The following is a 16,326-nucleotide window of genomic DNA, read 5'->3' as shown; positions in this document are numbered from 1 at the left end:
CTGAATCTTTCTCTCAATTAATTAATGTGTTCATTAAATGTGATTTTTATTTTAGGATGGAAGAAGGAAAAGTATTTTTAAAAGACAGTCTAAAGCTTACACTGTGACTGCAACATGAAGTGTGTTCACCTCAGGAGACACTTCCGTCGCGAGTGCATCTCAGGTGGGTGAGTGTGGGACCGGCAAGTGCAGGAGCTCCTGCCCCAGGGAAGGTTTAGAGCAGACCCGGGCAGGTAAAAAGGGCTTCGGGCCACATGAAGTCAAACCTCAACCTGGTTTAAATCAGTGTTTTTCAACCTCAGCCCTGTTGACATTTTTGGGCTGAGTAATTCTTTGTTGTGGGGGATCATCCCGTGTATTGTGGGAAGTTTACCAGATCCCTGGTCTTTATCCAGTCTTTACTCCCCCCTACCCCAGGACAACCCAAAATGTCTCCAGATACTCCTAAATGTCCCCTAGAGACGGGTGGTGGGGGTGTGTGTGTCAAAATTGCCGCTGGTTGTGCCACGTTGGTGTAAATGAATCAGATGGGAGCAGACACATATAGGTGGAACTTCCTGGTAGCAATGAAAGAAATATTCCATTGTACCAGAAGAAGCCAAACAGGGCACAGAGAATGGGTCTTTGTCTTCCAGTAGAAAGATGGAGGAAGCACAGAGGGCAGGCCTAGGGAGGAGTAGGGAATTTCCCTGTGGCAGCAGTAAAAATATGGTGTGAATTCTTTAGTAAGAGTGGTCCCAAGAAGCAGAGAGAGGGCACCTGTGGAAAGAGGTTGTCCCAGAAGAATGAGGAAGAATGGCGCCTCAATAGCTCTTTGCTAGAACATCTTCCCTGCACCCGCTCCCTTCTTCTTCTTCTTCTTTTTTTTGTTTTTGTTTTTGCTTTCAGACAGAGTCTCACTCTGTCTCCAGGAGTGCAGCGGCCCTGTTTTGGCTCACTGCAACCTCCACATCCCGGGTTCAACTGATTCTCCTGCCTCAGCCTCCTGAGTAGCTTACAGGCATGTTCCAGCCTCCTGAGTAGACTACAGACATGCGTCACCATGCCTGGCTGATTTGTATCATTTTAGTAGAGACAGGGTTTTGCTCTGTTGGCCAGGTTGGTCTCGAACTCCTGACTTTAAGTGATCTGCCTGCCTTGGCCTCCCTGTGTTGGGATTATAGACATAAGCCACTGCGCCTGGCCCCACTGCCTTCTGCTTGAGCACCTGTTCCTAGTCAGGAAACCTGGCTCTTCCATAATACAGTCACAGCCCACTGCCCAGGACTTATCAGCCACCACTACTACCTGGGTCCAGCTCTAGCCAACTGTGAACACCAGCGGTCTCATGAACAGGCTGAACATTCCTGCATTTTCAGAAGCCCTTCTCCTCTATCACCCCTCTCTGTACATCTACCAAAACATTTTCTGGTCAAGCCCTATCTCAAGTGGATCCATCTTTTCATAAAGCCTTTCTAAGCTGCACACGGTGGCTCATGCCTATAATCCCAGCACTTTGAGAGGCTGAGACAGGATCACCTGAGGTCAGGAATTTGAGACCGGCCTGGCCAACATGGAGAAATCCTGTCTCTACTAAAAATACAAAAACATTAGCCGGGCATGGTGGCACACGCCTGTGGTCTCAGCTACTCAGGAGGCTAAGGCAGGAGGATTGCTTGAACCCGGGAGGTGGAGGTTGCAGTGAGTGGAGATCGTGCCACTGCCCTCCAGCCTGGGCAACAGAGCGAGACTCCATCTAAAAAAAAAAAAAAACAAAAACTATCTTGAGATCTCCAACTGGAAGCCATCCTTCCCTCGCTGCTGAGCTCCAGGGCACCTCTTTGTATGAGACTGGTCATATTCTGAACGGCATTAGAATTATTTCTGTCTTTGTCTTCCCTCTCATTCCCCAACCCCAGATGGTGGAAACCTCAGAAGGCCACAGTCTAGAGTAGGGGCTCAATGCAAGCTGCGGGAACTGAATGAAGGTGAAGGTAGGAGGACAGAGAAAGCAGGAAGCTGCGATGGGGGCAGGTGGGCATGGGTGGTGGGGGATCAGGCACCTCCAAGGCTTCATCACCAAGGGGTTACTTTCAAAAATGGACTGGGACTTCTCTGGCCTCAGCTGCGGATCACCGTTGGACTAGTCCACGGGCAAGGGAGTTTCCTAACCAGGCGTGCCAGTCATGTGAAAATGCAGACTAGGTAGGGGAAGGGGATTGGAAATTAGATAGTCAGAATAAGGCCTTGAGGGGGTGAAAATTTCCTCCCAGAAGGTCTCTGATGGTTCTGGTGTCCTGGGCACCCAGAATAAGTGTGTTACCATTTGTCCTGAAGCTGACTTCTCTGAGCTGGATGGCACCCTGGACATCAACCGGCCCTTCACTTTCATGTCACACAGGAGGGACACTGGTCCATAGACAGGATGCCTGCTCTGGTCACCAGCTGGAGGGTTGCAGACCTTGGGTACCTAAGCTTTGGACTTTGCCACACAGAGCACTTCCTCAGTCCCTTCTGCTGCCCCTGGCAGGGTGGAGCTGGCAGGTAGGTACTGGACTTGGAGCTCCCTCAAGAGCTCACTGCCCAGGGACCTTAGACTGGCAAATTAATCTCATGGGCCACAGGCCTGGGCTCAGTAACACGAAGGGTCTCAAGGGTTGCGAAGGAGAATCCTGAAGTCAACCAGCTAGCTAGTCTGGTGGAGTTCTACCTGAGAGGGTTGCCATGAGGATCCAGGTGAAAAGTCCTTAGAACAGCGCCTGACTCACAAGAGGCAAGCTTTTAGTGTTACTATTCTTTCCTGGAGAAGATTAAGAAGCAAGCAAGGGAGAGGACAATGTGGAGAGGAGGGAGTGGGGGCCCCGTTTCTCCAAAATCCCACATCAATACCTTACAAAAGCGTGACCCCAAGTCATGGGAACCAATGCCCCAAGTTGTAGGTGGGGCCAGTGACTGGGGGTCGTAACCCTCCGAATTCGAACACGTCTGACGCTGAGATTGTCCCAGTGAGCACACCGGGAGGCACTCTAGCTCCTCCCCACCCAAAACAGTGCCCAAAACTCCTAGAGGCGCCAGGAGAGAGGCCGTGATTCCGGGGCTTTGTCGTCTACCCCGCGGGGCAGCAGGGTCGGGGTCCAGGGCTGCCTGTTTGAGCGTTCTCCGCCCCGGGGCTCCCCCCTCCCCGCGCCGACCCCTCACCATCGGTCTGCGTCTCCCGATCCACCAGGGAGACCCTGTGCGCTTGGCTGCCGGCGCGCTGGATGTCCAGGGTGCCCTCGGGGCGGCCGGGGCAGAACACGGCCGTGTGCACCTCGACGGCGGGGCTGTGCGGCGCGAGGACTCGGCTGAGCAGGGCCTCCATGCGGCGGCGCGCCTCGGCCGCCTCCTCCTGCCGCGGCTGCACCACAATCCCCACCAGCGCGGCGGGCGGGCGTCGGTCCCGGGCGCGCAGCTGTTGCAGGAGCAGCTGCAGCCGAGGCAGCTGCGTGAGGAGCGCCGGCGCGCGGCACAGCACCAGGAGCAGCTGCGCGCCCGGCTCGTGCGGGTGCTGCGGCGCCTGGCGCCCAGATGCTGTGTCCTCCGCCGCGGAGGCGGGGGTCCCAGGAGGGGCCCCAGGCGCCTCGCGCGGGTCCTCGGCCTTGGGCCCGGAGCACCGCGGCTTCTTGTTGCAGCGCTTGGACTTCGTGGCCGGGCTGTCGTCGCGGTTCATTGAGCTGTCGCCCGAGCGCTTGGGCCGCCGCGCGATGCAGTTGCTGGCGCTGGTGTGGCCGCTCCTGGCTGCGGCGGACGAGGGCCCCGGGAGCTGATCGGCCTCGGCGTCCACCGGAAAGCTCTGCAGGCTCGGGCCGTCCTCATCCTGCTTCCAGAGCTCGCTGATCAGTAGCACCTGGCCGTGGCCCTCGACAGACTGGGCTGGAGCCCGTGGCTGCGCCTCCGCCTTCCTCTCCTGGGCGGCCCTGCAGGGCTGGGCCCCAGGCCGCTGCTCCATGTCCGGTCCGGCTCCCTCGCCCCTCTGGGCTCGGGCCTCGGTTGGGAGGGAAAAGCTGCCCTTCTCCGGAGCATGTCACAATACCCCTGAGCCCTACCTTTTCCTGTCCGTGGCCAAGCACCTCCGCCCCGCTATTCCTTGGAAATCTAATATATAGGAAGTTGCTGTTGGACGCTGGTATAACGCTGGCTGTGTTCAGTTTCTCCATTTTCTACTTCTGTGGTTTCAAAAGGTGCATCCTTTTATACCATGGATGAATCTTCGTCCCTAAGGCTCTAAGTAAGGCGAATTTTTATGCACCCGGGCATTTAAAAAGCAGTGGACCAGATCTCATTGCACCTGCAACTCTTGAGAATCAGCGAAGAAGAGTGGAGGCCTGGGTGGCTGGGCCCCGGCTCGGCCAGTCGGCTCTCTGGGTGATTTGGGCGCCAGAGTCTTGCGCTATTATAGTAGAAATGGGTGCTGTTGCAGGAGATGATTTTGGGTCCCCTTAGTTCCAGGCTTCTGTGGGTCCCAGTGGCCTGTCAAAACGCCAGGAAAGGTCCTCAGGAAAACAAGACAAAAAGCAGAGAACTCCTTTGCTGCCCAGCACGCGGGGTGAGCAGAGTGGCATGAGGAGGCAGCACAGAGGGACCCAGGTCACAGGTCACAGACTGGAAACCCAACGGTGGGGAAAGTTGTTCCCTTTTGTTATTTTTCTTAAAATGAGCTTTACCAAGTTACGCTAAATTATTTTTTAAATATAAACATTAAAGACTCTGAAAAGCAGGGTGTCAAACAGAAACCTCTGAGCTAGAATCCCGCTAAAAACTCCAAGATCCTCGGGCGCGGTGGCTCACACCTGTAAGTCCAGCACTTTGGAAGGCGGAGGTGGGAGGATTGCTTGAGGCCAGGAGTTCAAGACCAGTCTAAGCAACATAGTGAGACCCCCGTCTCTACTAAAAATACAAAAATTACTCAGGCGTGGTGGTGCACCTGTAGTCCTAGCTATTCCGGAGGCAGAGGCAGGAGAATTGCTTGAACTGGGGAGACAGAGGTTGCAGTGAGCCAAGATTACAGCCACTGCACTACAGCCTGGGTGACAGAGTGAGACTCTGTCTCAAAAACAAAACAAAACTAAACAAATCTGTTGGAGTGCAGTGGCACGATCTTGGCGCACTGTGAGCTCCACCTCCCAGGTTCAAGTGATCCTCCTGCCTCAGCCTCCCAAGTAGCTGGGACTACAGATGCCTGCCACTCCAGCCTGCTGTGGCAGACTTGGTCTAAAAAAAAAAAAAGAAAAGAAAAAGAAAGATGGATACTAGACTTTCATTCAAGATAAATCAGACCTGCCAACTTCACCATACAGGAATTGACCTTTCCACAGATATACCCTAGTGTGGGAGTCTCAAGATTGAGATTACTAGGTTTCACTTGCGTCCGTGTGAAGAGACCACCAAACAGGCTTTGTGTGAGCAGTAAAGCTTTTTAATCACCTGGGTGCAGGCGGGCTGAGTCCGAAAGGAGAGTCAGCCAAGGGAGATAGGGGTGGGGCGGTTTTATAAGATTTGGGTAGGTAGTGGAAAATTACAGTCAAAGGGGGTTGTTCTCTGGCTGGCAGGGGTGGGGGTCACAAGGTGCTCAGTGGGTGAGCTTTTGAGCCAGGATGAGCCAGGAAAAGGAATTTCACAAGGTAATGTCATCAGTTAAGTCAGGAACAGGCCATGTTCACTTCTTTTGTGATTCTTCAGTTATTTTGGGGCATCTGGATGTATACGTGCAGGTCACAGGGGATATGATGACTTAGCTTGGGCTCAGAGGCCTGACACTAGGGGAGGTAGGAGGCCCTACCTGGGACCTGGGCTTGCTCTTTGCCTTCTATAAGGCAAAAGCTTTTATCAAAATGTCCTAAACTGGGGAGTACTAGGAAGGAATAGAGGTTCCAGACTCCCAAAACATAGATTTGAGCTACTCTGTCCCTCCTGACTGGGGAAAAGGAGCCCCAGTGTGCGTCTTGTTCATTGTAAGTTCAACCTGCAGTTGTTCAGTCACCGAAGTACCCTTGTACTAACTGTCCGACACATTGAACTACCCTTAATCAGCCCCTGGCACACTGAAGCCACAGAACGGGGAGAGGAGCAGAGAGAGGTGGTGGGGCAACAAGTCTCAGTGGGACATCAGGGAAGGGATGATCCAGGTGGTGGGGCTACCAGCCTCAGTGCGACCTCAGGGAGGGGACGATCAGGCTGGAGTTAAGCCATCCCTAGGGTTCCGTGGGTCCAGCCCTTGTAGGGGCTTTTTTTTGTGTATTGGTGGGGTGGGGTGGGGGGAGACACTAAAGGTAACAAGTGGCACTAAAGGCAGAAGCTCTGTCAGCTGGTGTTCAGAATGAATACCAAGACTCCTGGGTGTACACTTGAAATGCCATGATTATATCTAAGTTGATGTAACAAAGAGATCCAGAGATACGTTGGCTTAGGAATATTTATTTCTTCAGATGTTGGTGGTTCTGGGGTGTCAGGGAGACCCTGCCATCCTCAACATGTGGCTTCCTTTTCTTTCTCCAGGGCAGCTGATCCATGATCTTCCACTTCCCAGCCAGAAGGAGGATGGAAAAGCAGAAGGGAGGGGGAGACAACCTCCTTTGCAGGGCGTGACTCGGAAGTTGTATACATCATTTCCAGTCACATTCCATGGACCAGAATTAGCCCTGTGACCAACTGTGGCTGCCAGAAAGTCTCTGCTTGGGCGATCAGGCGGGCAGTTACATCTTTGGGAACATCTCTCACCCCCTGGGAACACCTGGGCAGAAACTGAAGGGCATTTAACACATTCTCCTTTGTGTCTAATAAGAATTGTCCCCATCAGTCGGAGCTCTCCTATGTGCTGGGTACATAGGTCATCTTTACACAACCCAGCAATGGAGAGCACACCATTCCCAGACTGTAGATGCAGAAACTGTGGCTCAGAGAGTTAAGCGACTTGTTCAGATTCAGTCAGCTGGTAGATGGTAGGTCTGGGATTGAGACCCAGGCCTGGCTGGTCCTGCCAGGACACAGTATTACAGCTTTGATTGGGGGCGTCTTTTTGTTTACATGTATTTTTTTATGCTCAATGTACATTACTTTTGAAATACACAGAAAAGGGGAAGAAACCGGAGTCCTGCCTTGTGTAGGAGGGATAAGTTAGAGGTGTACACTGGGATAAGTCTCCCTCCCGCCCTGGACCTGGCCCTGGCCCTGGCCCTGCACCTGCCGCTGCTCCTGGTTCTGGTCCTTGGCCTGGGCGGCGATTCCCGGCGCTGCCTGAGCGTCGCCGGCCACCAGGGGGCGCTGCCGGGCTACCGGTCCGGTCGACCCGGGATCACAGCCTCAGGGGACAGGAAATGATCAACAGCATCTCCTCTCCGATCCAGGTGGCCTCAAGGAATCTCCGGGGGACAGGACAGGTGCTGAGCCGGGTGCAAAGGTGGAATTCTATCCCCAAAGCACATCCTGCACCCCTTTCCTCTGCAAAGTCCCGGAACCGCGTGACTCCGGATGAGTCCGTGGGGCTGGAACCCAGGGTTCAGCCCCCTGCGCCTCTGTGTGTCCTGGTCCCTTTCCTCCAAGTAGACAGGAGGCATCTCCTCATCGGCTCAGTTCACATTCCTCCAGGGCTCAGAGAGAACCCAGTCCCTGTCTCGGGACACCAAGTCAGGGCAGACTGCAGGAGAGAGCAAGGAAGATGATTCCTGCGCTCAGGTAGGGAGGGGCTCGCCTCTAAGAAGAGAGAAATGAGGGGTGTACAACGTGAGAGTGGAAATGCTCAGAAATAGTCAATGACCTGGGCAGCTGAGCTTTCGTCCACGCCCTGGCACAGTGTGTGTTGCACAACAGAGGTGTTCAGTGAATGTTTTTCATTCAATCAACAAACATCTCGAGTGCCTCCGTGTGCAGGTCCTGGGCTAGGCTCTGGGGATGAAGTCCCTGCCCCCTGGAGCTTATATGCCGGTAGGAGAGAAAGAGTAAACAAGGTCGGCCACTACTATAACCTCACATAGTGCTGAACTCTAGAGGAAATTAAAGCAAGATAAGGGCTCCCAATCCAGGGCTTATATTCCTCCCACCCCCCCACCCCCGGTCCAGCCCGGCAGTGATGCAGGCGGAAGGGGGCAGGGGTGTGGGGGGTGGAGAGGGCAGGGAAGCCACCCCCATCCTCTGGGCACAGCCAACAACCCCCAGTTTTATACAGGAGAGGGTTCTTGGGGAAAACGTCATTCCAGGAGCCCTCAAAGTGATGGGATCCACTGACTGGAAAGAGAAAAAGTCCAAAAAGGAGGAATTCAAGCCCCTGAGGCACCTTTGGGTAGAACAAGGCAGGGAAGAGCCTCAGGGTCTCACAGCTTGGAAGCGGGAGGGCAAAGAGGAGGAGATGGAGAACCAGACTCCTCAGAGAATCCCGGAGGGCCTTGAAGGGGCCAGGGGTGGGGAAGTGGGAGGATAATTTTATGCATCAATTTGGCTGGATCATGGTACCCAGATATTTGATCAGCTGTTATTCTAAATGTTTCTTGAAAAATATATATATATTTTTGAGATGCAATCTCTTTCTGTCGCCCAAGCTGGAGTGCAGTGGCACGATCTCGACTCACTGCAAGCTCCGCCTCCCAGGTTCAGGCCATTCTCCTGCCTCAGCCTCCCCAGCAGCTGGGACTACAGGTGCACGCCGCCACACCCAGCTAATTTTTCGTATTTTTAGTAGAGACAGGGTTTCACCATGTTAGCCAGGATGGTCTCGATCTCCTGACCTCGTGATCCGCCTGCCTTGGCCTCCCAAAGTGCTGGGATTACAGGCATGAGCCACCACGCCTGGCCCTGGGAAAGTATTTTTTGATAAGAGTAACATCTGAATCAGTGGATGAGTGCTGAGTAAAGCAGATTCCATCACCAGGCGGGCGGGTCCTGCTCCCTCTGCTGAAGACCTGAAGACCAAGATTAACCCTCACCCTTCACCTCCCACCTCTTCCGCACCTTGGAAGAGAAAAACATTCCTGAGAGGGGGGATTTGTCAGCAGATGGCTTTGGGACTGGAACTGCAGCATCAGCTCTTCCTGGATCCCCAGCCCCCCAGGCCTACCCTGCAGATGTGGGCTTGCCGGTCTCCACAATCAGTGAACCGCTTCCTTAAAATCAACCTCTCTCTCTCCCTCTCTCTCCCTGTTCACATCCCATTGGTTCTGTTTCTCTGGGAAAACCTGACTAATACGGGGACTCTCAGACCCCTGGCTGAGAATGGCAGGCCTGAAGATTCTCGGAGGCATTCAGCATCGAATGGGCACCAGCTGGGCTTGGAGCTGCGTCAGGCACCAGGTACAGGACTCAGCCCTGGAACCAACTGTGGGCCCACACGGTGTGGGCCTTTGTCCCTGTCATGGCTTTGGACAGATGTGTGGCCCAGAGGGGACAACGGATCTGGGTGGCGAGGTGGGAAAGCTCGCCCCAGTATTCCTCTTGGTGAGAGCAGTCCCTTAAGGGGTCGCCTGAGTCATGGGACCCACAGGTGTGGACCTTTCGCCTCCTTCCTCCCCTCTCCCCCAGTGACTTTATCCAGCACCTGCCCTGCCCAGCCTTGCACAGGCTACCTTGTGACCCACTCACGGGGAGATAGTGGAGCTTCTTTCTGCCCTCAGGAGCCTTGTTCTCAGGGCAGCTCATCCAAGAGAGTGACATATAGTAGATTGCCACACACATGCCTGGTGCTTAGAAAAGCCGCTTATAAAATCCAGAGGTGAAGGAAGAAAAGATTGAAATCTCTTTGACGAATACATATCCCTCCCTTCCTCCCTCCCTTCCTCTCCAAAGTAGACCTGCCCCAGGGCCAGGAATCCCCTCCCTACAAGGCTAGGTAACAAGTGGATTTTTGCTTTTGAGCTTCAGAGTCTTGGCTTCTGGTGGTTTATAGGTGGTCTTTGAGGGTGATTTTGACTGGAGGCTTGTTAGCTTCTCTATGCTTTTGAAACGCCCACTCTTCCCACAAGAATCTGGGACTTTGCAGGACTGGTCCAAGGTGAGTGCAGGATTAATTGCCAAATGAATTTTCTCTTAAGCCTGGGGTCCAAAGTACAATGGACAGCCAGCGAACACTTATGAGGGGTTTGAACAAGTGAAATCAAGGCCCAAGGTCATAGGACCCAATGGAGAGTGAGGCAGCTGGGGTCTGAGATGACCAGCATGGCCTCAAAGCAGGGGGCTTGGAAATAGGCCCTGAAGAGGGGGTCGCTTGCGTGGCTAGGAAGGGGTTGGGGCCCACTAGCATTTCCCAGAATGCCTATTTTCTTCAGCAGTGAGAGCCGGAGGGAGGGATGGGTTTCTCAGCACAGTTCCAGTATGAGTGGCCCTCACCACAGGGCGCCATTGCCAAGTCAGAAAGAAACCAAGCTTAACCGCTGCCTCCTGTCCCCATGGTCTGTGAAAGTCTCATACTGTAGTGTGTTGAATGGTAGCCCCCCAAAAGATACATCCACATTATAATTCCTGGGACCAAGAAGTGTGACCTTATTTGGAAAAAAGGTCTTTGCAAACGTAAGTGACCTTATTTGGAAAAAGGGTCTTTGCAAATGTAATTTACAACACTGAATGAGTACCTGTTGAGTGTGGAGCTCCCTATGTTGCCCAGGCTGGTCTTAAGGATTGTGTGTGTGTGTGTGTGTGTGTGAGATAGGGTCTCACTGTGTCATCCAGGCTGGAAGGCAGTGGCATGATAACGGCTCACTGCAGCCTCAACCTCCCAGGCTCAAGCGATCCTCTGGCCTCAGCCTCCCGAGTAGCTGGGACTAGGGTTGCACACCACCACTCCTGGTTAATTTTTTGTGTATATCTTTTGTAGAGACGAGGTCTCCCTAAGTTGCCCACGCTGGTCTTGAACTCCTGGGCTCAAGTGATCCACCTGCCTCGGTCTCTCGAAATGCTGAGATTACAGGCGTGAGCCACTGTGCCTGGCTCAAGTTAAAGATCTTGAGATGAAATGATTCCTGGGATCATTATCTTGGGATCATTATCTGGGATGGGTTGTAAATCCCAGGATGAATGTCCTTATATGAGACGTGCAGAGGAGAGACCCAGAGATAGAAGAGGAGGCCACGTGAAGACAGAGGCAGCGACTTGTGTGTTGCAGCCACAAGCCAGGATGGCCTGGAAGAGGCAGGAACAGACTCTTCTTAGAACCTCCAGAGGGAGTGTGGCCCTGCTGACACCTTGATCTTGGACCCCTGGCCCATTTGGGCTGTGAGAGAGTAAGTTTCTGCTGTTTGAGGTCATCTGCTGCAGGAGCCCCCAGGAACAAATACACATCCCAATCCCATTTTTAATTCCCAAGGAATTAAAAATTCCCCGGGGACACTTCCTCCACATGTGCCCTGTTGTGCTCCGTTTTGCCCTGTGTTCATCTGCGAGTGGTATTCCATCCTGTTGATACGTTCCACATGGAATATACTTGTACCAAAAATGTCTTGTTTTTAGGAGACTGTGGGGGATGGGAATTGGGGGAAGGTTTCCATTTTCCGGGGCAAATATAGCTGTTCCTCAGTGTCCTAAAGGAATTGGTTCCAGGACTCCTGGAGGTACCAAAATTCAAGGATGCCCAAGTCTCTGATATAAAATGGCATAGTATTTGTAAATAACCTATGCACATTCTCCTGTATACTTTAAATCATCTCTAGATTATTTGTAATACCTAATGCAAGTGCAGTGTAAATAGTTATTGTACTGTGTTAGTTTTAAAATTTGTGTTATTTATTATTATTATTATTTTGAGAGAGAGTCTCGGTCTGTCGCCAGGCTGGAGTGCAGTGTTGTGATTTTGGCTCACTGCACCCTCCGTCTCCCAGGTTCAAGCAATTCTCCTTCCTCAGCCTCCCAAGTAGCTGGGACTACAGGCGTGCGCCACCACGCCCAGCTAATTTTTGTATTTTTAGTAGAGATGGGGTTTCACCATGTTGGACAGGATGGTCTCGATCTCTTGACCTCATGATCTTCCCACCTCAGCCTCCCAAAGTGCTGGGATTACAGACATGAGCCACCATGCCTGGCCTATTGTTTCTATTATTTAAAAAAAAATTGAGAGATGAGGTCTCAGTCTGTTGCCCATGCTGGAGTGCAGTGGCATGATTATGGCTCACTGCAGCCTCAAACTCATGGACTCAAGCTATCCTGCCACCTCATCCTCCCGAGTAACTGGGACTACAGGTTTGTGCCATCACACCTAGCTAATTTTGTTTTTTTTTTTTTTTTTTTTTTTTTTGGTTTTTTAGAGCTGTGATCTCATTATGTGTTGTCCAGGCTGGTCTCAAACTCGTGGCCTCAAGTGATCCTCCCACCACAGTACTGGGATGACAGGTGTGAGCCAGTGTGTCTGGCCGGTTGTTATTTTTTAATTGCTTTTCTTTTTTCAAATATTTTTGATCCATGGTTGACTGAACTCTTGGATGTGGAACTGGGGGTAACTGAGGGCCAGTTGCACTGGGCTTTCCCTTGACTAAATTTGGGCAAAATAAAATGATCTCTAACCTTTACAAAGCTAATCAGACACCTCTAGGGTAGCAAATCCTAAAAGAAAAAGATCAGGCATATGAGTGCGTGTGTGTGTGCATGTGCACCTGTGCTGCCAAGCTGTTCCCTCCCCCACCCCCACCAGTTTGCTTTTGGAGGCAAAGGAAAGGCACCCTCCTGGCTAGCAGGCTAGATGAGCCTTGTCACCTGGAGCATAGGATGCGGCCCAGATCTTCTCCTGAGCACAAAGATGAGCAAAATCAAAGGAAACTGTATGAGACTGAAGACCTTTTGTGTGGTCTTCCCGGAAGTGGCAGAAGTTTCTGGTGGAGGAGTAAAACAGGCTCCTGCTACACATAACTTCCTTAACCACCAATCCACAGACAATCCACCCACCCACACCACATCCCAGGCCTCTCCTTTTCGTGCCTGACCTGTGCTCCTGTGGCCTGCATGGGTGTGAGTCACCTCCTTCTCCACTGCAGGCCTCTTCCAGGATATCCTGGTGAAGACCACCACTGTCTATCCAGTTATACTAGCCGGAACCCTGGGAGTGTCTCTTGACACTCCTCATTGTCCCCCAAACCCAGCCTGTCCCCAAAGCCTGTTGATTGTATTTCCTCCTTGTCACACAAATGTCACCAACTCTGATGGGCACCTTGTTTCTCCCCTTTGTGGTACTTGTCACAGTTGCAGTTTGCCTGTGAGCTCCACGGAAGACAGGCGCCGTGGCGGCTTATTCCTTGTCGTGTCCCTGGTGCATAAAACAGGCATTTGGCATCACTGGTATGCAAGAAATACTTGCCAAATAATTGAATAAATAAGCAAATGAAAGAAGGAATGCAGTTTTGAGTAAGGATGGTGTTGAAAAGGAATAAAGCCTTCCCCAGCAGTGCCTGAGGTTCACGTAAGAATGTCCTAGATGGTAAGACAGGAGACGCACGGGCATGGTAGGTGGGCTCTCCCCACCCCTCCCATAAGAGTGCAAAGCTGGGACAAGCCAGAGGCTTCACAGGCCTGGTAACTGGGGGATAGGGTTTGGTGATTCCTACCCAGGGCTGGGGGCATCGGGAGGCTCTTCCTCTCTACCTGGGCAGTGTTTACCAGGTGTGTTTCCCATTCATTATTTTGCAATGGGTACTGGGTTCAGAGTGTCCACAAGCAGTGGGGGCTTGGTGGTTCAAGGAAAGTGTAGTGTAGCTTTCTCTCCCTTTTAGGAAGATTTCTGTTTCTTTTTTCTTTTTCTTTTTTTTTTTTTTTTTGAGACGGAGTCTCGCTCTGTGGCCCAGGCTGGAGTGCTGTGGCCGGATCTCAGCTCACTGCAAGCTCCGCCTCCCAGGTTTACGCCATTCTCCTGCCTCAGCCTCCCGAGTAGCTGGGACCACAGGCGCCCGCCACCTCGCCCGGCTAGTTTTTCGTATTTTTTAGTAGAGACGGGGTTTCACGGTGTTCGCCAGGATGGTCTCGATCTCCTGACCTCGTGATCCGCCCGTCTCGGCCTCCCAAAGTGCTGGGATTACAGGCTTGAGCCACCGCGCCCGGCATCTGTTTCTTTTTTCTTTTCTTTCTTTCTTTCTTTTTTTTTTTTTTTTGAGACAGAGTCTTGCTCTGTCACCCCAGCTGGAGTGCAGTGGCATGATCAAGGCTCACTGCAACCTCCGCCTCCCAGGTTCAAGTGATTCTCATGCCTCAGCCTCCTGAGTAGCTGGGATTACAGACATGAGCCTCTGCACCCGGCCTAGGAAGATTTCTTTTTTTTTTTTCTTTTGAGATGGAGTCTTGCTCTGTCACCCAGGCTGAAGTGCAGTGGCCGGATCTCAGCTCACTAAGCTCCGCCTCCCGGGTTTACGCCATTCTCCTGCCTCAGCCTCCCGAGTAGCTGGGACTACAGGCACCTGCCACCTTGCCTGGCTAGTTTTTTGTAGTTTTTAGTAGAGACGGGGTTTCACTGGGTTAGCCAGGATGGTCTCGATCTCCTGACCTCGTGATCCGCCTGTCTCGGCCTCCCAAAGTGCTGGGATTACAGGCTTGAGCCACCGCGCCCGGCCTAGGAAGATTTCAAAAGGAAGATGAGTCTATTGTAATTTAGAGGGCCATTTTACACTCCCTTTGTGGGTGGCAGATGCTCTGGGTCTGGCAGCTAGCTCTATCCCAACCTTCTCTATCCACCCTGCAATTCCCTCCCCTCCCCCTGACACAACTTTCCCTGGATTCTCCAACTGTTAACATTTTGCTGCCATTGCTTTGTCTCTCTTCATCTCTTTCTGTGTGTGTATATTTCCACATACTTTTATTTTGCTGAGCAATTTGAAAGCAAGTTGCTGACATCTTGACACTTCACTTCTAGATATCTCAGCATCTCCTAATAAGGATATTCTCCCACAAAACCACAATACCATGATCACAACCATAAGAGCACCCAGGATACTATCTGTATTCAAATTTCTACAATTGTCCCCGGAAGAGCTTTTAGCACTGGATTTTTTTTTCCTATCCAGGATCCAATCAAGATCATGTATGATATTTGGTTGTTATGTCTCTTCAGTTTCTTTTCATCTAAAACAGTCTTTCGGCCGGGAGCGGTGACTCACGCCTGTAATCCCAGCACTTTGGGAGGCCAAGGTGGGCAGATCACGAGGTCAGGAGATGGAAACCATCCTGGCTAACACGGTGAAACCCCGTCTCTACTAAAAATACAAAAATTAGCTGGGTGTGGTGGCGGGCGCCTGTAGTCCCAGCTACTGGGGAGACTGAGGCAGGAGAATGGCGTGAACCCAGGAGGCGGAGTTTGCAGTGAGCTGAGATTGCGCCACTGCACTCCAGCCTGGGCGACAGAGCGAGACTCCGTCTCAAAAAATAAATAGATAAAATAAAGCAGTCTTTCACCTTTTTATTGCTGTTATTGTTCTTTGTTTATGTGAAATTAGCTTTTGATAAAGAGTCCAAGCCAGTTGTCTTGTACAGTGTCCCATATGTGGGTTAATCTGGTTGCTTACACAAGATTAGATGCAGGTTGAATATTTTTGGCCAGAGTTCTGTACTGCATAGATGCCACTGTAGACTTCCCTGTCAGGTATCACATCTGAAGTAAATAATGTCAGCTATCACACCTGGGGTAAATAATGTCAGTATCACATCTGAAGTAAATAATGTCAGCTATCATGCCTGGAGTAAATAATGTCAGTATCACATCTGGAGTAAATAATGTCAGCTATCAGTATCACACCTAGAGTAAATAATGTCAGTATCACATCTGGAGTAAATAATGTCAGTATCACATCTGGAGTAAATAATGTCAGTATCACACCTGGGGTAAATAATGTCAGTATCACATCTGAAGTAAATAATGTCGGTATCTCATCTGGAGTACATAGTGTCACTATCACATCAGGAGAAAATAATGTCAGTATCACGTCTGGAATGTATAGTGTCAGTATCACATTGGGAGTAAATAATGTCAGTATCACACCTGGAGTAAATAATGTCAGTATCACATCTGGAATGTATAGTGTCAGTATCACATCTGGAGTAAATAGTGTCAGTATCACATCTGGAATGTATAGTGTCAGTATCACATCTGGAGTAAATAATGTCAGTATCACATCTGGAATGTATAGTGTCAGTATCACATCTGGAGTACATAGTGTCAGTATCACATCTGGAGTAAATAATGTCAGTATCACATCTGGAATGTATAGTGTCAGTATCACATCTGGAGTACATAGTGTCAGTATCACATCTGGAGTAAATAATGTCAGTATCACATCTGGAATGTATAGTGTCAGTATCACATCTGGAATGTATAGTGTCAGTATCACATCGGGAGTAAATAATGTCAATATCACATCTGGA

At 51.2% G+C, this 16,326-nt stretch overlaps 1 pseudogene; it reads left to right on the top strand.

The window, feature by feature from the left end:
• Positions 1-2,245: 2,245 nt before the first annotated feature.
• LOC107126964 (uncharacterized) lies at positions 2,246-3,886 on the top strand (annotated as a pseudogene).
• The last annotated feature ends 12,440 nt before the right edge of the window (positions 3,887-16,326 follow it).

This window comes from Macaca fascicularis, chromosome 12 (assembly GCF_037993035.2).
Source record: "Macaca fascicularis isolate 582-1 chromosome 12, T2T-MFA8v1.1".
Classification (NCBI taxonomy): domain Eukaryota; kingdom Metazoa; phylum Chordata; class Mammalia; order Primates; family Cercopithecidae; genus Macaca; species Macaca fascicularis.
The sequence above is the reverse complement of the archived record's forward strand: the minus strand, read 5'-3'. Positions and strand labels throughout refer to the sequence as shown.